Here is a 24119-nt window from a genome sequence, read left to right as displayed (position 1 = left end):
TGATGAGTTCCAAGTGACTATTAGAAGTATGAGCCCAGGTGGTTTACTCAAATTTTCATTTATTCAAATATTTTTTTGAGTTTCTGCTGTGTGCCAGGCACTCTGCTGAATGTTGGAAATATAAAAATGAATAAGATACTTTCCACAGGGAAGCCGGACACATTGAAGGAACTCTGCTAGAGTCTGGTGAGTTCAGGGATGGTTGAACATAACACGCCATCTCACCCTCTAGGGGCAGGGTGTGTGGAGGGGCTTCCAGGTAGCAGTGACCTCCAAGCTGAGGCTTTAACAAGAGATTGCAAACCTGATGCCCATGGACCACGTCTGGCCTCAATACTCTTTTTTTTTTTTTTTTGATTGGGAAATGTAAAACAACTAATTTTATAAATTTTTCATGAAAAAGTAGTAAGATATAGCTACTCTGGGCCTGTGTTCATAGGTCCAGAAATAGATGATCTTTCCTCCATTTATGTACGCGTCTGTCTCCTGTATGTTTTTGAATTAACTGTACTTTCAAACTGAAGATGGATTGGTGAAGAGTCAGATGAGAAGCGTGCTGGCATCTCAGCATGGCACAGGGGAGGGTCTGATGCCTAAAGTTAGTATTTACCTTTATCTTTGCTTTGGTAGGCCTTGTATGGTCAGGCTGTTAATATTTATTATACAAACAATACAGTAACTACCCAACAAATGAAGGTTTAATGCCCTGACTTGTGAAGGGAATTGAATTGGTTAGTTACAGTGATCAGTGGTATAATCAAGGGAAATAAAAGAAAGGAATAATTTAGGAAGTAGAATCATTTTAAAAGAGGCATGTTTATTATTAATGTTTACTAAGCATTCTTTCTTTCAACAGACAAGTTATAGTAAAATAAAATTTATTCCACATTTCTTTGTTAATGTAATCAACAAGGCACATTTTCAAACTAGTTCATATTAATTTTCTTAAAAAATATTTTTTTTTAAATTGAGGATTACGGTAGGAAGAAGAAGCCTCAGCGTGACTTTTAGTAAAAAGGAAAGGTACTGAAATCCTTTTCTTATGTTTTGAACTCTAGAATCCAAAGATGGCTAAGAATGGTATTTGTTTGTTCATTTATTGAACAAAAATTTAGTGAGCAGCATCCTGTATACCAGGAATTCTTCTAGGCACCAGGATTTATCAGTTAAAGAACCAAAACCTGGCATTGATCCTTGCTCTTGTCAAAGCAAGATGTACAATAAACAATAAACATAATGAATAGGTAAGATACAGTATTGTGTGATAAGGACTTAGAAAAAAAAATTGAGCAAGAGGTGGGGAGTGCAGGGTGAGGGGATGTTACAGTTCTGGTAGGGGCAGGAGAAGGCCTGACTAAGTGATGTTTGTGCTGGTTCTCTCTGATCTTGTCAGTGAGCATTGCTTTATAGGAAGTGAGGAAATGACCTTGTCATCTCAGGGCAGATTTAGTTTCCTTTGGTCTTGCTTTGTTTCTGAATGCTGTGCCTCAGAATGATTACTTCTCTGACTTTTTCACATATGTTTCAGACCCTTGCTAATCCTTGAAACAAATGAGTCAGAAGCAACATTTGGTTCAAGGCAGGATGGAAAATTTTGACCAAGTACTGCTGATGTTTAAAAGCAGGATATGGAATTCAGTTTTTGCTGTGAGATGTAATAGTGCGGCATTCGAGATTGTATATCAACATCGGGTAAAGCATAAACAAGCAAAGGTTGTTATGTCATATTCACCAGAAGCTGACATTGACATATTGTTTCAGTAGGTCTTAGTTCCCAGTTAAGAACAACACAACCACTTCTCATTTCTCCTTCAGCAATTCAGAGGTAGGAGTTAGTACAATTAGATTATGTCATCTGGGCTCATACTTCCTTATTGTTGGGGAGTGCTCAAAAGCAGAAAGTCAATGGCTTGGTATTTTTGGTATCCCTCCAACTTTGGAACTTTTTGTACCTATAAACATTAACCTTGCCTGACTTCCTGATACCCCATTTCCTATGATCTGCCGAAATAGTAAGCTGCATGTGTTTGACTCCATTAGAGTCTGTAAATTTGCAATTGATGCCAAACCCACCTGAAATACTAACTCCAACTTTTTATTGTTGGAGCTTTTCTTTTTTAAAAAATATTTTAAAGTGTGCCTAATCCTCCCAGATATTAATTTGCATTCAAATTAAAGTTATCAAATGTGTTTAGTAATTTCAGGGCTGAAAAGACATTTGTGAGTTTTTTTACTATGCCATATACTACTAATTCCCAACTCTAAATATGATTGGATGACATCTCCCAAATACTGGCTGAGAAAGACCATGTATTTAAAAAGGTTTTGCTAAGAGAGCCCCTCTGTCCCCCTCATCAGAATGCCTGAATGTAATGGTCCTCATGCTAGATATGGAATTATGTATTTTCATAGATTTAATCAAGCTCTTTATATATTCTGTCCTACTCCTGTTTTCCCTAAGATGTATCCCTGAGCATTTGTTGTGAGGTTAAATTCTTTCTGTTTCCAAGATCAGTGTGCTCTGGGAGTGCAGAACGGACAGATGTGGAGTGTCTCACTTGACCACTGGATGCCAGCCAGCTCATTCCCTTTCTTTAGGGAGATCTGGCCTTTAAACAGGCATCCCTAGCCCGTGTGTTCCATGGACCTCCAGCTCTGTGAAACAGAGGAGGTGCTTCTCGAAGAAAGTGTTTCATACTCAAATTAACTTGGAAAATGGTATGTGCTCTACACCTCCCTTGGAGGGACCTACTGTATGTTTGCCTTTTAGAGGCTCTGAAATCTTGTGGTTAAGAGGAAAGCAAGGGGACCCTGTTTAACTTCTTCCAAAGCATTTCCATTTGATCATACCACCTTTTTTAGTGGGACACCTATTAACTTCCCTACCACTAGAGCTCTGAAGAATGCTGCTTTAAATTATTCTTGATTTAAATGACATCTTGAGAAAGGAATGTGACAAACATTTAAATAATCCATCAATATATCGAGTTTTTTTTTTTTTAAAGGAAACTTACCATGTTCTATTTGTGAAGATGGTTTTTGTTAAACTGTTTGCTCAGCTTTAATATACAGAAGAAAGTGTAGTATAAAATGCGGGAAGCTGAATTTACAGGACAAAAGTGGGTGTAGCTGTCACTAGCATGACTGAAGTTATCGGGCATAGGTGCATTATGGAGCCAAAGAAATTGATATTTGGGAGTTATGGAGAGAGGTGTTGCAAAATTACTTGTTTTTATGATTGAAGGTTTTTGTAATTTCTGAGGTATGTTAGTATACTAACTAATGATATGCAAAACATCTCTCTCTTTCTCTCTGTTCCTCTCACACACACAACACACACACTCTCTTTCTCACCCCTGTGGATTTAAATAACCCAAAAATGAAAATTCAAAAAATTCCTCTTCTGGCATCTGCAACACACTTTTTCAGATAACATCACACAATTATAATTCAAGTGAAAGAAGAAATATTCACAAAAGTCAATTATCAAAGGAGGGCAAATTTGTGGGTTTGCTCCCTTGTGAGCAATATTTGCCTTTTTGATTTATTTTGGAAGCTATTTTCGTCAGCCACGAATTAAAGAATAATGAAAACACAGTTGTTGCTTGTTTTTATAACCTAGATAATTTCACCTGAAAAGAGTTGGTATGTTGGGCATGGCCTATTTACCTTTCAGATTAGAGACAGGATGTGCTGAGCAAAAAGAAAATAAAGTCCAGCCATATTCTCGCCTTTTTTCCATTACGTTTTGTTGGCTCGAAGTAGTTAGAACTCCTTTTACTATTCATTTCTCTGAGCCAAATGGATTTTCCAATGTCTAAAAAAGTGAGAGGAAATATAAAAGTTTTCAGACTAAGCCCTTCTTTTCCTTTGGGCCTGTTGGGTGACCTTTAAGCAAAGCCCACGTATGGCCTGGGAGACATTTCAGTTTGGGAAGATTAGCAGTATGTGCATGTGTGTGCGCGCACGTGTGTGTGCACATGTGTGTGCACGTGCATGTATATATTTGTGTGTCCATGTGCATACCTGTGCACCGACATGGTTGGTAACTTTCAAGTGAAGCAGAGAATCTGTAATGGTTCATTTCTGGATTCTGATCTGTTTTAGGAGAAAGGAATGCCACTTTTTGTTTCCCCCTCCATCTTCTCTCCCCGTGCAGCATGGTGATTAAGAGTGCAGATACAGAGCTAGGAACACCCAGGCTCAAGTTCAGGCTTGGTCATTTAATGGGGTGTGACTTTAGGTAAAATCTCTGGCTTTTCTTTTTTTTTTTTAAATAAATTTTATTGATTTTTTACAGAGAGGAAGGGAGAGGGATAGAGAGTTAGAAACATTGATGAGAGAGAAACATCGATCAGCTGCCTCCTGCACACCCCCTAATGGGGATGTGCCCGCAACCAAGGTACATGCCCTTGACTGGAATCGAACCTGGGACCCTTGAGTCCGCAGGCCGACGGTCTATCCACTGAGCCAAACCGGTTAGGGCTCTCTGGCTTTTCTGAACCTTAGTTTTGTCACCTGTAGGATGGAAAGAGGTAGGTGATGATAATACTGATCTCAGAGTGTTGTAGGAGGCATCAAATAAGAATTCCAGTAAAGCAACTAGCACAGTGCCAAGCCCCTAGTAAATGGCTTTGTTATTATTTTCTTTTCTATGTTTTATCAGGATACTAGACTGTGCTGTTTTTCATAATGTTTTTTAAAAATATATTTTTATTGACTTTAGTGGGGAAGAGAGAGGGAGAGATAGAAACATCAATGATGAGAGAGAATCATTAATCAGCTGCTTCCTGCACACCCTCTACTGGGGATGGAACCCGCAACCCGGTCATGTGCCCTGACTGGGAAACCAACCATGACCTGGTTCATAAGGTCAATGCTCAACCACTGAGCCACACCAGCCGGGCTCAAAATGTTTTAGAGAAAGAAAATCCTACAAAAACTTGTCTGGCTTCCTCGTTAGACTTTTATAAAAAGGAAGTTATATAGGTGATTTCAACCTTACTACTATTCTGAAATACCCACAGACTGTCAATTAAGATAGAAGTTTCTCTGTTGGATTTGTCCAAAGAGAGACTAATGGTTGTGCGTTTTAACTGAAGATCTTGAAGCAAGATTTACAGGAAAAATCAATATAACTTTGAAAGTGAATGGATGAGCACATTTCTGATGGATGTAAAAGATTTGGATGGAATAGGTCTCAAGCTACCATTTATTTAAGAGCTGTTTACCCCCAATAGAAATATAATATAATTACTTGTTGGCTTGATATGTTTTTTCTAGTATCATTGTATGTGTGTGTGTTTTATTGATAACTCCCTGTAACTGCAGAAAATAATGAAGCATTTTACTCCTGCAATGTCACAGAACAAGTTTTTGTCTCCTCTTCTGGCCAGGTGACCTGCCAATCTTGCCTGAAGCTTTAATATTCTCCAGCTGTCTTCATTCCCATGTCTTCTAGTACTATTAAGTAGACAGAAGTGAATTCTGCCAGTTCCAAGCCCTCTATTCTGTTGGCTTCTGGTACTAAAATATACTGGCTTGCAAGGTTACCCTTGTGCTCTTCTTGGGTGTTTAACATTGAGTCAGTGAATTTATCTTTCTCTTTGTTTATATGTAAATGACTTCATTATAATCACTCATCATACTTGTTTTTTTTTAAATTAAATTTATTCACTTGGGGTGGTAAACACACAATACAATATACAGATGATGTATTATTGAATTGTACCCTTGAAGCCTATATACTTTTATTAACCAATGATCATACTTGTTAAAAGTTTTAATATAATGCTATGATAGCTTTTGTTTATTAGTTGAGTCACTGGTTTAAAATACAAATTTAGACACTATATTTTTGATGATTGAGCTGCTGCAGGTCAGATAACATTTGAGAAACAGGAGCATGTTATAACAGCATGAGAAGTGGATTAGAGATGACTCAAGGAGGAGCTGGCTTCCTGGACCTATGATCTCATCCGTGCCTAATGCTCACCACTTATTCAAGGAAAGTGGTAAAATGTGGTAAGAGAGGAAAGAGCAGCAAAAGAAAACCCTGCTGTCAAGGCCAGTGACTTTGTCATTGCGTCACAGTCCTAGATTTGGAAGGGGCCTTAACTCTTCTAGTCTCCCTGCCCTCCTAATGAAAGAAGGCGTTTTTCTGGATGCCAGTATGGTTTGGCATTTAAGAGAATGGGTCTCAAATCTGGTTGCCTGCCTTCATTTAGTCAACAAATATTTATCAGGCAGTGTATAGTTCTAAAGGTTAAGATATAGTGGTGAACAATTGGATCAAGGCCTGGTTTTTAGATAGTTCAAATTTTGGCGCAAGGCACAGATAACAAGTAAATATAGAAGTCAGACAAAAGTGTGCTCTAAAGAAAAAATGAGGGAGGGGCATAAGGAGTGCTATAGGAGAGGGGGTTTCCACTTTATGTCAGATGGTCAGGGAAGTCTCACTCATAAGGTATTATTTAAGCAAAGACTTGAAAGACATGGATGTTGGGGTCCAATCCCAGCAGGTCCAGGGGTCCCCAAAGGTGTGGATGGAGTCAGCGAAGAAGGAATGACACGAAGACAGCCTTCAGTTGATCAGCAGCCTAGTCAGGACCTCTAGCCAGGATCTCCAGCCAAAGTTCTGGTCGGAGTTCTGGTTAGGAGCTGATGAGGATCTGATGTTTATTGTCTTGTTACATCCATATTTATACCAGCCGATTTTAATCCTGTCAATTTCTATTACAAAGGTTAGGGCGTTTCTTATCTCCATTCCAGGGAGTAAAGATTATGTAGATTAACTACCCGCCTGGCACTTAATTAAGGGGTTGTATCCCCTCCCTAACCTCAGGGAAAAATCCCCACCTGGGGAAACAACCTTTCTTAGAGAGGTGACCTTGGTTAAAACACATGGCATTAAGGAGAGCAAACATATTAAGAACAATATGCTATATATGCCAGGTCCCTTGAAACATATGCTGTGCAGATGTTTCTTTCCTTCAGCGACTGTGTCAAGCAGCAAGGATGGACCAGCTTCCGGCACATGGAGAGTAAGCTGTATAGATACCTGGGAGCAGAGAGCTGTAGGCAGCGGGGAGCAGTGGGTGGTCCTAAGCTGAGTGTGTGCTCAGTGTTCAGATACAGCAAAGAGGCCAGTGTGAATGAGTGTGTGTGCGTTGGGGGAGGGGGGACATGGTTAGCAGTAGGAGATGAAATCAGAGAAGTAGTGATGTTGGAGTGTAGGCCATGGCGAGGATTCGGGCTTTAGTTTGATGTGAGAACAGAAGCCTTTGGAGAGTTTTGACCCACAGAGTGACATGATCTCACATTGCTTTAAGTGGATCACTGTATTAGTATGGATTCTCCAGAGAAACAGATTCAATAGGATATATATTTCCAGTAGAGATATACATAAAGGAATTGGGTCACAGTTATGGAGGTGAGGCCTCACAGTCTGCTGTCTGCAATTGGAGACTCAGGAGAACTCATGGTATAGTTCCCGTCTGAGTCCTAAGGCCTCAGAGAGAGAACCACGGGTGTAAGTTCCAGTCTGAAGGCAGGAGAAGACCCGTGTCCCAGCTCATGCCACCAGGCAGAGAGAGTGAACTCTCTTCTCCCTTCTTCTGCCTTTTTGTTCTATTCATATCCTCAAGTGATTGGGTGAGGCCCACGTACATGGGTTGGGGGAAATCTGCTTTACTCAGCCTGTTGATTCAAGTGCTAATCTCATCTGGAAACACCCTCACAGACATAACTAGAAATAATGTGAAACCAAATATCTAGATACCCTATGCCTTGGTCAGGGTGACATCTAAAATTAACTATCACAACACCCTGTCTGCTGTATAGCCAATGAACTAAGGGGAAAAGGGTGAAAGCAAGGAGACTGGTTAGAAGGTAAATATAGTAATTGAGGCCAGAGATGATAGTGGATTAGACCAGAATGTGGTAGCTGTTAATGTCTTCGGGTAGTCTTAAGTTTTCATTTTCTTTTATGTAATATAAGGATAATAAATAATTCCATAAGGTTATGGAGAAGATTGCAGTAGATGATCTATATAAAGCACTTAGTGATTAGAATACAGCTAGCATGTGTCACTCTACTAGTACAATAATCTAGATTTTGCTTGAAAACTTCCGGGATAAGGACATACTATAACACTAGCTATTCATTATTGGAAACTCTAATTCTAAACTATCTTTTCTTCTACATTCATTTGAAATATTTCTTTATAAGTTCTACCCATTAGTACTACTTCTGGTCTCTAGAACAAAATTGGTTGAAATCTAAGTTTTGGACCCATTAGCTCTGTATTGTTTGAATTGAGATTATCTTATTGTTACAGGGCAAGAAGGAGGTTACTATTAAAAATTCTCCCATAGTGCTCCATCCAGTGTGGGAATATTAATAAACAGAACTTTATTCCTCTCCCCTTCACTCCTTCTGTTGACACAATTCTTTGGAATGAGATTCATTTGCACAACATTCTTGACTTTGATTATAAGTTGAACAAGTACTTCAGGCTTTTCTATATTCTCTTAGAAAAGCATTCGGTATCAGGGTAAGGGGTGTGATACTGTAATAAGGAACAAGACTATTTTTTTCAAAGAAGGTTATAAAAAGATGGTATGTTAGTAAACTGTGTTTGTGTATTGTGAAGACTTTTCTTTTGGAAGCATACCTTGCTTTTAATTTGATTCTTCAAACCATGAATCAGAATGCCATAGGCTGGCCAAGCATGCAAACCATAGCCAGAGAGCAGGAAAGTGGACATACAATGTGAGAACTTCCCCTTACATACACTGAATCACCAAGGTTTAGCTACTTATTCTTTTGAAGTTGCACTTTCATTCCAATTTCCTCTAAGTCTGTTCTCATCTTAGTCGTGATTTTGCTCTTCCATTTGGTACCACTATGTACCAGCCACTGTGCTAATTGTGTGTATGACACATAGTCAGACTGGCTCTCATGTGGGAAGCAGACCCGCTGATGGAGGAGGCACTGGATGCTGTGGGAGCATATGGGAACCCGCCTAAACTAGACTTGAGGAGGTCAGGGAAAATTTCCTGAGGGGCTGAGACCGAAAGATGAATAGATTGCTTGATGGTGGCATGGGTGGTCTATGTGTAGGAAGAGGGCAACAGGGAGGACGGGTAGCCACATGTGAAGGCACATAACCAAGGCCTGCTGAGGACATCCCTGGAACATATTGGTGGAAGTATGGGTGTGCTTGGGCATGAGGCTGAAGAGTCAAGCAGAAACTAGATGGAGGGTCTTGTATGCCATGTTAACTAGCATTATGGAGCCACTGGAAGGCTTTATTTGGGAGTGGGATAAGAGCATGGCTTTGGCATAGGGTGGAGAATGGTCTGAAAATGGGAAAAACTGGTGTAGGATGAATGAAGGGGGGTGATTAAAGCTCTAAGAACAGTAGCCTCATCAACATATACTATATTTGTTATGGTAGACTGCAATCTTGAGATCTGGAATATTTAGATTATTTTCATGTCACTAATTTCTCATTCCTTTCCATTTAGATACTAATATCAGATTTCTTAAAATATTTTTGTCGAAATGCCACTACTATTATTAAATATTCATGTGTTCCTGTTTGAATCATATTCCTTAGTGCTGGCATTCAAGTTCCTCTATGAATTGTCTGTCACACAATATCTAACCAGGTCGTCTTCTGCTACTTCTTATATGAGGCATCTCAGACCTCCATTTCTTTCCTTCTTCCTAGAAAGCTCCTGTTTTCTTTCCTTTTTACTCCACCTACTCAATTCCTAATGATGTCTCATTGCCTGGTCAAGGCAAGCCACCATTCATTATTCAACAAAAACTTATTTTGACAGGCAGGATACTAATTGGGAGGGGGTTATTGGTGAACAACTCAAACATCGTTCTTACCCTGGTGGCATTGGCTACCCTAATGTAAAATTGTCTCTTCCCTGAAAGTATTAGCATTTAAAATCTAATTAAATAGATTTTATACAAATATCTGTATTGCCTTATATTCTACTTGTTTTGACATCAAGTCACTTTATTTTCTCACGTAGACTTGACGTTCACTGAGGAAAAAACCCAGAAAAAACAGTTAGGCATCACTAATCATTGTTGTCATAAATAATAGCAACAAGCACTTATTCACCTTATTTAGTGGGAGCTGTTATTCTAAGTGTTTTAACTCATTTCATCCATATAATGACCAAATCAGTCTTTAAAGAATATCCTTATTTTAAAGGTAATTTAGTAGACATAGGTAGTTACTCTTTTACTAATGTAACAATTTCTGGGCTTGTGTGTTCATGTTTTGAGGCCCAGTCAGCCATCCCAAGCAAATCATTCACCTAATTGCCAGTTTCCAAGAGTACTTGGGAGAATCAGAGTCAACCGTGCCACAACCAGATAGCTAGTTAACTTCAGCTACATCTATAAAGTTTGTAGTAATTTAAGGGTGAGATGCATAGGGTTTTAGTTCCTCTGTTTATCTCTGCAAAAAAAGGAAGCCAATAGGCAAATGAAGGTTCCCAGCAGAAGCATCAGAAAGAAAGGCTACATGGCTCAATCCTCTCTGCCCTTTAACTACCAACTGAGAATGGCTCTAAGTCCTAGACCAGCGGTTCTCAACCTGTGGGTCACGACCCCTTTGGGGGTCGAACGACCCTTTCACAGGGGTCGCCTAAGACCATTGGAAAACACATATATAATTACATATTGTTTTTGTGATTAATCACTATGCTTTAATTATGTTCAATTTGTAACAATGAAAATACATCCCACATATCAGATATTTACATTACGATTCATAACAGTAGCAAAATTACAGTTATGAAGTAGCAACGAAAATAATTTTATGGTTGGGGGTCACCACAACATGAGGAACTGTATTAAAGGGTCGCGGCATTAGGAAGCTTGAGAACCACTGTCCTAGACTGACACTTTAGCTCAACGCAAAGTATTTGGTGACCAATTTCATGTACACTGATGGGAGTAGAGAATTCAATTAGAAATACAGGGAAACCCACTTGTTTTCCTCCCTCCTATGCTTTTTTTCCTTGCTGACTTCCTTTTAAAGATTATTTTTTATTATAATTGTAATACATGCAGTTTTAAAACAAAATAAAACAAAAATCTCCAAAGTATTGATGATATAAACAGTTCACCTGTACCTCCTTCTAGACTCTTCCTCTGTGTATAAATAAACATATAAACATATGGATGGATAGGTATTCATACACAATGCTTAATAGAGAAATGAGATCTTTATGTATAGAGACCATTTTTAACTTGAGTTTTACAAACTTAACTTAGCGTATTATGGACATGTTTCTATAAAGCATATACAGACCTACTTTCCCTACCTTCCTTTTTCAGTGTTGTATAGTATTCTATGGTACGGCTGTATCAACATTTATGTAACTAGGCCCCTCTTAATAAAATGGGCTTTAAGGTTGTTTCCAGTTTTTGCTATTATAGATGAAAATGTTTATACTTATATAAATCTGAAAATATATCTCTCTAGGATCAATTTCTAGAAGTGGAATTGTTTAATTAAAAGGTAGATGCATTTTAAATCAATATGTGTTGCCAGTTTGCCTTCCCACACTGTTGTGGCAGTTTAGCATTCTCACCAATAGTGTAGGAAAACCCCCTTCTTTGACACTCTGGGTAATTGCAAATTTTTCATCTTCTCTAATCTGATATGTGAACAGAACATATCTCATTGCTTAATCCAGGCTTCCTCTTTTAAGGAGGAAGCAAATTGTAGCAAAATAAACTCATCTCATGAATCTATATTTAACTCAGTATATGCTCTGTGCAGTGCCAACATAGTTTCAGCTGATTTTACACCTTGGTATTCACAGTACTGTCAAGTTAGAAAAATGGGCCCCATCTAGAAATGTATATCACACATAGGAGAGTGAATGAAGGAAAAATAAGGCTCATAATGGTGGTCCTAAGGCTGTGTTGTCATAAAGTTTATGTTCAATGACAAATAGGAAAAGGAATTTAAAAAAATTTAGGTAAGTAGAAGCCAAAAAGGTTGTGAGCTAACTAGAAAATTCAGTTAACTCCAAAACCGCATTTTTTTTAATATTAAGTTAATCAAGGTTTGGTTATGTTGTGAAATTCAGATATACAGCACCTCTTGGAATCAGGCTAGACATAGTCAGTGCCTCATTTCTGTGGAAATACATAGCTCTGTGTTAACTAAAAGCCTCAATGGTTTTGAATCATTTCCCATCCCCAATAAGGAGGTCTTTTTGGTTGGACAGTTCTGGAAAGTGTTTGTGAGTTATTAGATACATGAATGTAGGGTTTTTATTGAATTTCTTTGACCCTCAGTTTGTTAATCAACTAAAAAAAATTGAAGGACAAGTAAGGCATTTGAGTACCTACTATGTAATGTGTATTATGCAAAAGTACTACTCCCCACTCCCCCTGCCCCCCCTCCCCGCCTTTATTCTTACCCTCCCATTTACAGACAAAGAAGCCAATGTGGAATTAAGTTACTTGCCCAAGATTCATACTCTTAATTCATGGATTATAGGGTTGTTTGAATGAAATAAGAACAACCTCTATGAAAATACATAATGTACTGCACTGTGTGGATAAATAGTATGTGTTCCCTACATTTCATTTGTTAGCATGAACAATGGATGAGCCTCATATTAGGTTCTTATAATGCTACCTGTAGTTTTTAAAGCTTGACAATAGCCTATATAATACAAACTGACAACTGTTCTTTCTTTGTTTTGTTTTTAAAATATATATTTATTGATTGATTGATTTTTAGAGAGAGAGAGACTATCGATGTGAGAGAGAAACATTAATTGAGCCCGTAACCTGGGCATGGGCCCTGATCAGGAATTGAACCAGAGACATTTCACTGCATGGAATGATGCTCAACCAACTGAGCCATACTGGCCAGGGTTGACAACTGTTTTTTAATTGCATAAACATTTAGTCAATACACAGAAGATGTAAGGAACAACTGATTAAAAAATCCAAGGGTTTTTCCAGAGACCAGAGAGTATGTTACCTGAATAGTGGAAACATAGACCCAAGAAGGGACTGAGCAGTGTGCTTTGAACTTTCAACTGTGTGACTTCTCCCAGGTTACTTATAAAACCAAGGGCTAAGAGATTAAGAGGTCTGCTGTCCACACCTGGAAACTCCCAGTGTACTTACATATATTCAGATGTTGAAACTGAAATCAAGGTTCAAGCCAAGACCTCCTGGTCTAAAGACTCTTATCACCCCCCCCCCCCCCCCCCCCCCCCGCCGCCTGCCCCATGCATCATGGGTCTGGAAGTTACTGGTGTTCACAAGAGGACCTCACTCTGAAAGCTATTTTCAAGGAGTCTTGTGTGCTGAGGATAATTGCTGAATGGCTGACTCTAAAGCACACAGATTTTTACTGCAACTGAAGAATATTTTGTAGCTGTAGTATCTGCTTTTCCTACGTAGTGTGTTAAATACAGACTTTTTTATTTTGGAATGGTGTCTAGTCTTTGAAAAACTTTATGGTTTATGGTGTTGATAGCGTTCAAAAAGAAAAAAAAAGTAGCATTTTCAAGTTGAAAGATTCCAGTATTTTGTCATGCTTTAGTTCTGATAACATGGAAATCATTCTGAAGTAGTGAGAAAGCAAGCAAAGGTTGTATCTCAATGAGACCTTGGTTTAAACCTCAACTCCTATGTTTACTAGTTGTGGGAATTTAGGATAAATTATTGAACTGATCAGTATGAAATGAGGATAATACCTGCCTCAGAGTTGCTATGAGGATTAAATGAGATAATTTTAAGACACACACCATAGCTATCATAGGAGCTTGACAAATATTCTTTTTCCATCATCTCCTCCTTTCCCCTGCCTCTAATATAATTATGGCTCTCAAAGTGTGGTCCTCAACCCAGTTGTGAACTTGTTAGAATTGTACATTCTCCAGCCCTACCCTAGACCTACTGAATCAGAAACCCTGTTTCAGTTAACCTTTCAGGAGATGCACTGGTTTAAGGTATTTGCAGAGGACTGTATTGGTGAAGCACATGTCAATTATTCACTATCTCGTGCTGTGAAATACATATGCCCCTTCTGTCTCTTCAATGACCACTGGCACACATTTCTGTAACAGTTGGTCATGTGGCTTTGACATAAGATCTTTGCCCTGATAGTCTAATTTTTTAGAGTATGGTGCTAACCCTAAACATTTGGAAAGTGGCAGTTCAAGGACAGTAACTAGGTTAGATTTTAACAAGGAAATTAAGAGCAGTCTAGAAACTTGCTTTTTTAGAAAATTTCAAAAACATTTACTTTTTTAGTATAAAGTGTTGGGGAAAATTACGAGGTGAGGAATAGTTGCAGTTGTGTTTCATCTAAATTATAAATAGGAAGATATTCTGATTTTGCATTAGAGTAATCAAATAAAATAATTTCAAATTAATTTGGAATAGAATAAGATTGCTCGTATTCAGCGTACTCACTGTTCGTTATTATTTAACCCTTTCTACTTTTTCAGAGTTCACATTTCTTTTAAAAATATTTTTTTTATTGATTTCAGAGAGTAAAGGAGAGGGAGAGATAGAAACATCAATGATGAGAGAGAATCATTGATCAGCTGTCTCCTTCGCACCCCCCCCCCCACCCCGGGGATTGAGCCCGCAATCCAGGCATGTGCCTGGACCAGGAATCTATGACCTCTTGGTTCATAGGTTGATGCTCAATCACTGAGCCACACTGGCTGGGCTCACATTTCTTAAATGTAATAAATTCTCTTTTATAAGTATAGCCAAGGAGGAAGTTTGCTTAAGGCTTACATCTATTCTAAACTGATACTACTTGGTTCTTAACCATCATCCATGAAGAGAATATTCTCCTGAGGAAACAAATAGCATCACTATTGTCAGTTGTTATTGATGTGAGCTATTTTTCATGCTGGCTTTATAGGTTATATTCTGTAGGAAAAAAGGCAGTTAATGATGAGTTAGCTTCATTCTCTCATTTATACAGTGTACATATTCTTTACAATTTCAAAAATTTAGATAATCATATATCAATATAGCTACCATTAATTTTAATTAATAAGATTTTATTAAGATTTTATTTCAATATAATTTATTTAGACTCTAGTTTATATAGTAATACAGATATTGGGGTTTTATATAAAATATAATACAGATAATTCCTGCTTTAAGAAACATTAAAATCTGAGATTTGGTGAATGGTGTAATTTTTTTAATTTTAGCTTTAAAAAATTGTACAACAGTTTGTTATGACTTTTTTCCAAAATACAACAAAAGTGAAAGAATTTTAACAATGACTATATTTCTATCTTCTCTTAGATTCTAACATTAATTTTTACTCTACTTGCCTTATCACACATCTGCCCATTCATTTATCCTTTTATCCTTTAATTGGTATAGTTTTAATACTCACTGTAAATTCTTTATTAAAATGTTAAGTACTACATCCTCCAGTGTGTTTGCTCGGATTGGTCGAATGATCATATTTTATGCAGAAATTTGTATAATCCTACATCATGGCTGAAGGAGTTTCTTGACCCTTTATTAATTTGGGGTTTGTGGTTTGTTTCTTTGTTACTGCTGAAACCTTATATGTGTTCTAAGAATCAGAAGAGCTGCCTGAGAGTTCAAATAGGGACTCTTTAGGTACACAGGAGGAGGAGGAGGAGGAGGAAAGTGACAAATGAGCTCAGTGGGATCTGCCGACATTTAATCTGGTGTGTGCTTACTCTCATTGCCTATCCTGGGCCTGTTGGATGGGGCCTGGGGGCCAACTGAAGGCTGGCAGTTCTGAGGTCTAATGTTTCTTTGGAGGAAATGGAAGGATGTAAACTTGGCAAGCCTTTTCGTTTTCTTTCTCCTGGAACCATAAGTTGTTTTTCCGGGTATACTGTGTCGTAAGGTAGCACCTGCCACAGATGGATCTCTGGAATTGTGTAAGAATTAAGAATTGCAGAGTCCATGAAAGGCAGCAGAGGTGGGACAAAGGGAAAGCCTCTGAAAGGTCAGTCGAGGAGTGATTGAATTCAATAATTCTTGTGTTGGAAGCAGATCTTTCCAATGCTAATGCTTGCTCCCTGCTCTGATAGAAGTGTTCTTCCAGTGTAGCAGATTTAATTGGCTTCATTTTGAGGACTGGACAAGGCTGCAGCATTTCCAATGGGTTTCTCTTCACAACTATTTCTGTCACTGAATTTCTTAATTTAGATGTTTCATGATCACTTGAGATAAAGATAGAAGTGTTTGATAACTCTTGCTTGGTGGGAACTGGAGTACTTTTTGAGTGGGGCCCAGATTTAATTTCCCATATTGACTGACTAATCTCAAACTTACCAGGTGAATCTACTACCCTTATCCAGAAAAAGTAGCAGCCCTATTTTGTTCCTGTGGACATTATACCTCTGAATATTACAAAATGACTAAGGGCAGTGGTGATGGACATATTTCCCTTGATTAGACTTGAACGAACTAATGCTATTGAACTAGTGATTCTCAGACTTGGTTGCACTTTGAAATCATTTTGAGAGTTTAAAAATACTGATGCTACTTCAACAAGGTTGCAGAATATAAAATCAATATACAAAAATCAATTAAATTCCTATACACTAGCAAGAGTAATATAGTAATACCATTAAGACAACAATTCCATTTACAATATTATAAAAAAGAATAAAATATTTATGAATAAATTTAACAAAAGAAGTGCAAAGCTTACACTCTGAGAACTATAAAACATTGTTGAAAGAAATTCAAGAGGACTAATTAGAAAGACACCCATATTTATGGATTATAAGATTTAATATTGTTTGAATGGCAATGTTCCCCAAATGGATGTACAGATTTAACACAATTTCTTTAAAAATTCCAACTATCATTTTTGTAGGAATTGACAAACTGACCCTAAAATTCATATGGAAATTTGGGGGCCTAGAAAAGCCAAAGCAATCTTGAAAAAGAACAAAGTTGGAGAACTTGCTTTCTGATTTCAAACTTACCATAGCACTATAGTAATCAAACCTGTGTGATACTATCATAAAGATAGACAGATAGATCAGTGAAATAGAATTGAGAGTGCAGAAATAAATTCCCATGTTTATTGTCACTTAATTTTTATCAAGGATGCTAAGACAATTCAAAGGAGGAAATATTTTTTCAATAAATGGTTCTGGGACAAATGGATATCCATTTACAAAAGAATGAAGTTGGACTGATTACTCACACCATGGAACATTAACTCAAAATGTATTATAGACCTACCTGTGAGAGCTAAAACTATAAAACTCTTAGAAGAAAATATAAGAAATAGAAAAAATTTCATGACCTTGGCTTACACAAAGCATAAACAACAATAACAAAAAAATAAATTGGACATCATCAAAATTAAAAACCTTTGTACTTCAATGGAACCATTAAGAAAGTGAATAGAGCCGAAACCTGTTTGGCTCAGTAAATAGAGCATCAGCCTGCGGACTGAAAGGTCCCAGGTTCGATTCCGGTCAGGGGCATGTACCTGGGTTGCGGGCACATCCCCAGTAGGAGATGTGCAGGAGGCAGCTGATCGATGTTTCTCTCTCATCGATGTTTCTGACTCTCTATCTCTCTCCCTTCCTCTCTGTAAAAAATCAATAAAATATATTTAAAAAAAAAAAAAAGAAAGTGAATAGATAATCCACAGAATGAGAGAATATTTGTGCATTATAATCAGATAAGGGAAATATCTAGAATATATAAAGAGCTCTTACAAGTCAATAATAAAAACACAAACAACCCAATTAAAAATGGGCAAAGGATCTCAATATACATTTCTCCAAAGAAGATATATAAGTGACCCATAAATACATGAAAAGATGCTCAAAATCCTTAACTATCAGGAAAATGCAAAGCAAAACCCTAGTGAGATACCATTAGGATTGGTTAAAATAAAAAAGACAGACAATAACATGTTCTGGTGAAGATTTGAAGAAATTGGAACCCTCATACACTGCTGGTGGGAATGTAAAATGATGTAGCTGCTTTGGAAAATAGTCTAGCAGTTCTTCAAAAGACAAATAGTTATATCATATACCACATCAACTCCTAAGTATAAGTATATACCCAAGAAAAATGAAAACATATCTACATGAAATATAATAACAAAAATGGAAATAACTCAAATGTTCATTAACTAATGAATGGATAAATAAAATATAGTATAAATAAATATATTATTTAGCAATAAAAAGAAATACTTACACATGCTCTAACATGAATAAACCTTGAAAACATTATACTTAATGAAAGAAGCCAGTCACAAAGGACCGCATATTGTACGATTCAATTATATGAAATGTCCAGAAGAGGCAGATCCATAGAGACAGAAAGTAGACTGGTGGTTGCCTAGACCTTGGGGAGGAGGGAAGGTTTGAAGGGGAAATAGGGAGTAACTATTATTGAGCATGAGGGTTCTTTGGAGATTATGAAATGTTCTAAAATTGATGTGTGTGATAGTAGCATAGCTTGGTAAATATGCTAAAAATAATTGAATTTATACTTTAAATGAGTGAATTATATGGTATGTGAATTATAGCTCAATAAAACTGTATATATATATATATATATATATATATATATATATATATACACACACACACACACACACACACACACACACACTAGAGGCCCGGTGCATGAATTTCATGCAAGAGTAGGCCTTCCTTCCCCTGGCTGCTATCACCAGCTTCCCTCGCAGCCATGGCTTTGTCCAGAAGGATGTGTCCAGTCTAATTAGCATTATTACACTTTTATTTTATATATATATATATATGTGTGTGTGTGTGTGTGTGTGTGTGTGTGTGTGTGTAACACACTGATACCTGGCCTTTTTATCCTCACCCCAGGATATTTTTTTCCATTGGGGGGGGGGGGGGGGGGGAGAAGGAGGAGGAAGGGAGAGAGAAAGAGAGAGAAACGTTGATTTGAGAGAATACATCAATTGTTGCCTCCCACACTCACCCCTAGTGGGACTGGGGAATGAATCTGCAACTGAGGTACATGCCCTTGACCTGGAATTGAATCCGAGACTCCTTTGGTGTGCAGGCCAATGCTCCAGCCACTGAGCTACAGAGGCCAGGGCAGAGATTCTGAATTAATTGGTCTGTGGCGTGGCCTAGGCATTGGGCTTTGGGAAAGCTCCCCAGATGACTCTATTAAATATCCAGTGTAGGGAGTCTTTGTCCTAGACCAGTGATGGCGAACCTTTTAGCTCGGTGTGTCAGCATTTTGAAAAACCCTAACTTAACTCTGGTGCCGTGTCACATATAGAAATTTTTTGATATTTGCAACCATAGTAAAACAAAGATGTATATTTTTGATATTTATTTTATATATTTAAATGCCATTTAACAAAGAAAAATCAACCAAAAAAATGAGTTCGTGTCATAGGTTCGCCATCACTGTCCTAGACCTTGCTACTGAAAGGTATGTTCAGTGTACCAGCAGCATGAACAAGAACTGGGAGCTTAAGAGGAAGTCAGGAGCTCAGCCCCGCCTCAGATCTACTGAATTAGAATCTGCACTTTTAACAGGATCCTAAAGTGAGTTGAATGGACTTTAAAATTTAAGAATTGTCGGTAAGGTAGTGGAACAGTAAGGCAAATGAATGTTATCTTTGAAGTTCACTACTCTCTTGTTGAAATACCCCTCTTCCTTTTCCCCAGGGTCTTCCCTTAAGGCTTCTCTATTGGATTTCTGTACCCTTTTCCAACAGCTGTGTCTGTGGAGGGGCACTTCCCCTCATACCACCAAGCAATTCTCAGACAGCAGTAATGTTATGTGGAATGGCAAGCTCTCGGATTCTCCTTGTGGGTTCTTGTACTATGAAGTTTGGAGAATAAAATTCCTTGGACTAAAAGATTTTTAGGCAGAAGTATAAAAGTTTATTGTAAGCATATACAAACGCCCCCAAATCAGTAAAAACCTGCTCTCTCTCCCTAATGGGAAAAAAACCTGTCCTGTCCCTTGAGTCTCTTTGTCTACCAGTTTATAAATGCTGGGAGTTCTTTGTCCCTCTCACTTTCTAATTGGACCCTTTCTTAATTTATGTCCCCCATGCTCTCCTAATTGGCTACTTTCCTGCAGGGTATCAGTTTCAAAGTTCAAAGCTCACCTGGTACTCCCTCTTTTTCTTCCCCTTATCTTGTAACATTCCTCCATCCTCTGTGAATGTAACATAAGCCATCTGGCTTGGAGCTGTCTCCTCCCATCACATATGCATTCCTCTCTCATGGGTCCCCCACCCCTCTTATTTCCTAATTGCCTGTCCTGTCTCTAAAATTCCTTTCAGTAGTATGTCTAAGAATTCAACTCAATTTTGACATCATCTGTCTGGAGATAGCATTAGTCTCCACAGGTTAAGGGTTCAGACCTACAAGACTCTGCTCCCTCCCAACTTTCAATACCAGTCACAAGCCCAGGTTGTTAATTAAAGGCTCCAATGACTTCCTCCTTGGGTTCCATGAATTTGTTAGAGCAGCTCACAGAACTCAGAGAAACCTTCCACATACTAGATTATTGGTTTATTATAAAGGTATATAACTCAGGAATATCCAGATGGAAGAGATACATAGGGCAAGGTATGGGGAAGGGTATGGAGCTTCTATTCCCTCTCCAGATGAGTCACGCTCCTGAAATTTCCATGTATTCACCAACCAGGAGCTCACTGAGCCCCATCCCTTTGGGTTTTTATGGAGGTTTTATTGCATAGACATGAATGATTAAATCAGTGTCTATTGGTGATCAGGTCAACCTCCAGCCCTTCTCCCCTCCCAGGCATTCCAAGGATGAGACTGAAAATTCTAACCCTCTAATGATAAGGTTGGTTCCCCTGGCAACCAGCCCTTATTTTGGTGACCTCGGGCATTTCAAAAGCAACTCCATTAACATAACAAAAGACACTCTATATATCCTTCACCACTTAGGAAATTCCAAGAGTTTTAGAAGCTTCATGCTAAAAATGGGAACAAAGACCAAATATGTATTTCTAATTATAAGTCACAATATCACAGTTGCCTTTCCCACTAGTGTCCCATAGTTTCCAGTGTTTCTTCTCATAAAAGCATCTGTCTGGCATTTTTTTTTTTTTTTTCAAGACACTGCCCTCTGCTAGGGAACTGGCCTATCTAACCTGTATTAAAATCCTTGTGCTATAATTACATGTGAATGGAGACAGGAGCAATCCAGTGACAAGGTTTTAATTAAAGAAATCTAAAGGTTGAAATTTCTGGTAACGTTGACAGGTGGAATGAGTGAACAGTGAAATTTTGGGGAGCACGTAATTATATGCACCTAGTTTTTGAATCCTTAAATTATAATAAGTACTACAAAGGAGAAATAAAGAGTGCTTACACTCATGGAAGGGTTTTAAGCAGGTGAGAGTAGGGATCAGACTTAGATTTTTAAAGATTTCTTTTGCCTTCAGTGGGCAGAATTAATTAGAAAGAGGTTAATACACATACAGGAAGACCAGTGAATGGGCTAAGGCAGAAGCCCAGGTAAGAGGTGATGGCAGGAAGCCCAGGGTCATGGCAGAAGAGATGGAGATGAACAGTCCTGATCACTAGGAAAGGGATTGATAGGACTTGGGGATTTATTAAGTCATTCAATAATGTTGCCCCCAGAAATGGGGTCCGTCCACAGAGTCACGAGAGAAGCATTTCCAGGGGCCCACACATGGAGAATAAGATGTAGTGGGAAGATTTATATTTGGCTGCCCCCCAGGTTCCCGGTGTCTCATCACGGCCAGGTGGCTCAGCTCTGACCCACTGTGGAAGAAGTCCAGCCTTGTCTTCACCACGCCCAGAAGAAGAGCCAGTTGTTAGGTCTGATTAAATAGTTGAAATGATAGCTCTCTCCTGGGAACTGGCCTTTCGGCCACTTCACAACAGATGTTCCCTCTCGCTTAGACCACATTCCATTTGCTAAGGCCGTTCTCTCTCCCCTCTGGACTTTCCAAGAATCCAGACCTGCCCAGAGAATTCTCTGCCCAGAAAAAGCCAGCCTGGAGTCCTGTAAAATCTCAGACTCCCTGTCCCTGGGTGCTGGTGCCATTTTGGGGCTCAGCCCACCTGGGTTTTCCAGATGACCTAATAAATTCATAATTCTTTACTCCTTTTGGTCTCGTGTATTCCTCTTTCGGTGATCCTAACACTAGTGTCCAGAAATACTGTGCTTCAGTTCAGTCCATGCCAAAGCTTAGTCTGGTCCAGTCTCTGTTCCCATCTGGCTAACTTAGTCTCTGTTCCTGGCTGCACTCCGCCTGGTGCTGCACTTCTATACCCAGGCTCACGCTTGGGCCTGCGCTTGGAGCCAGCGTGGCTGCCGCTAACAAACAGGCAAACCCACACTACCCAGCAAGAGGCCTTTGTTAGGCTTTGATTATATTACCCGGGGCTTTCAAACTAACCAGTCTCATTCCCAATCCTTCCCAGGTTTGTACTGGGCCCACCCCCAGTACAATTTGGTCTTTTCCGCAGGCTAAATACCTTCCCTTTATGGTCGCCATCTTGGCTCCTATTGCACATGCACCCAGCAGAGGAATTTCCCCTTTATTGTTTTATCTGTTCCTCTGTAATCGTGGATATTGGTTGGTTGTCCCATGGGGAGCCAGCTTCAGGGATTAAGTCTCCTAGGCAGTCCCCTAGGGAACTGTATAGCTTCCTAGTGAGTCAGGCTTAATGTCTAACTCACCTCTCTAGTTTATTAGGCTCAATATCTGATTTCACTTACTCCCTTTATTAATACTAACTAGCTACCTATCCTATATAATAAAACCCCAATATGCAAATCGACCAAATGGTGGAAGGACCAGCAGAACAACGGGTCGCTGTGATGCGCACTGACCAACAGGGGGCAGATGCTCAATGCAGGAGCTGCCCCCTGGTGGTCAGTGTGCTCACACGGGGGAGCACTGCTCAGCCAGAAGCCAGGTTCATGGCTGGTGAGTGCAACAGCGGTGGCGGGAGCCTCTCCTGCCTCCACTGCAGGCAGGTGGTAAGGAGCGAGGGGTCCCAGACTGCAAGAGCCCGGACTGCAAGAGGGATATCTGACTGCTGGCTTAGGCCTGATCCCTGGGGGAATTGGGCCTAAGCCGGCAGGTGGACATCCCCTGAGGGGTCCCGGACTGCGAGAAGGCACAGGCTGGGCTGAGGGACCCCTCCCAAGTGCACAGATTTCGTGCACCGGGCCTCTAGTCTATATAATAAAAGCCTAAGCAACTGTTATGGTGGTACAACCAGAATGACCAGTCGCTATGATGTGCACTGACCACCAGGGGGCAGACATTCAATGCAGGAGCTGCCCCCTGGTGGTCAGTATGCTCCCACAGAGGGAGTGCTGCTCAGCCAGAAGCCGGGCTCATGGCTGGCGAGCGCAGCTGCCACGGCGGGAGCCTCTCCTGACTCTGTGGCAACAGGCACAGCAGGCCAGGATGAGCATGAGCAGCATGGTGCCCGGCCCCGATTCAGGCTCCTCCCAGGCTGCCTCCCGCTTGGCACACTGCTACATCCCCCAAGGGGTACTGGATTGTGAGAGAGTGTAGGCCAGGTTGAGGGAGACCATCCCCTCCCCCCCCCCCCCCCCCCCCGCATTGCACAAAATTCGTGCATTGGGCCTCTAGTACTAACAATACGTTTTGTAGAACCTTCTACCTGGTTTTCTGGGATCCATAAGAAGACAAGGCAAGGTCCCTGTGCTTATAGTTGAACCTTAGTGTGGCAATAGGCAATATATAAGTAATACTAGGTAATGGTAAGTGCTATGAAGAAAAATACAACTAGGTAAGGAGGCCTGATAGGGGAGGGAAGGCTGGCCTGTTTAGCCAGGGAAGGCCTATCTAAGGAGGTCATTGAATAGAGCCCTGAGTAAAGTGAGATTGAGTCATCTAGGGAAAGAGCATTCCAGGGAAGGGAAATGGCACAAGAAAGGCCTTGCGACAGGAGCAAGTTTGACATGTTGAAGAAGTAGTAAGAGGGAATGTGGTAGAAATGAACTCACAGCAGTAGTTGGTAGAAAATTTAGGACCTTATGAGCCATGATAAGGAGTCTGAGAGGCAATCTAAAT

At 39.5% G+C, this 24119-nt stretch overlaps 1 protein-coding gene across 3 annotated transcripts in view; it reads left to right on the top strand.

Moving 5' to 3' along the window:
* The window catches only part of RNF144B (ring finger protein 144B), a 191906-nt gene that overhangs the window by 128521 nt on the left and 39266 nt on the right, over positions 1–24119 (top strand). The window lies entirely within an intron of this gene.

The sequence above is a fragment of the Myotis yumanensis genome, unplaced genomic scaffold (genome assembly GCF_028538775.1).
Source record: "Myotis yumanensis isolate MYYU_CA2020_CCGP unplaced genomic scaffold, mMyoYum1.0.hap1 SCAF_2, whole genome shotgun sequence".
Taxonomy (NCBI): Eukaryota; Metazoa; Chordata; class Mammalia; order Chiroptera; family Vespertilionidae; genus Myotis; species Myotis yumanensis.
Note: the sequence above shows the minus strand (reverse complement) of the source record. Positions and strands in the feature narration are given on the sequence as shown.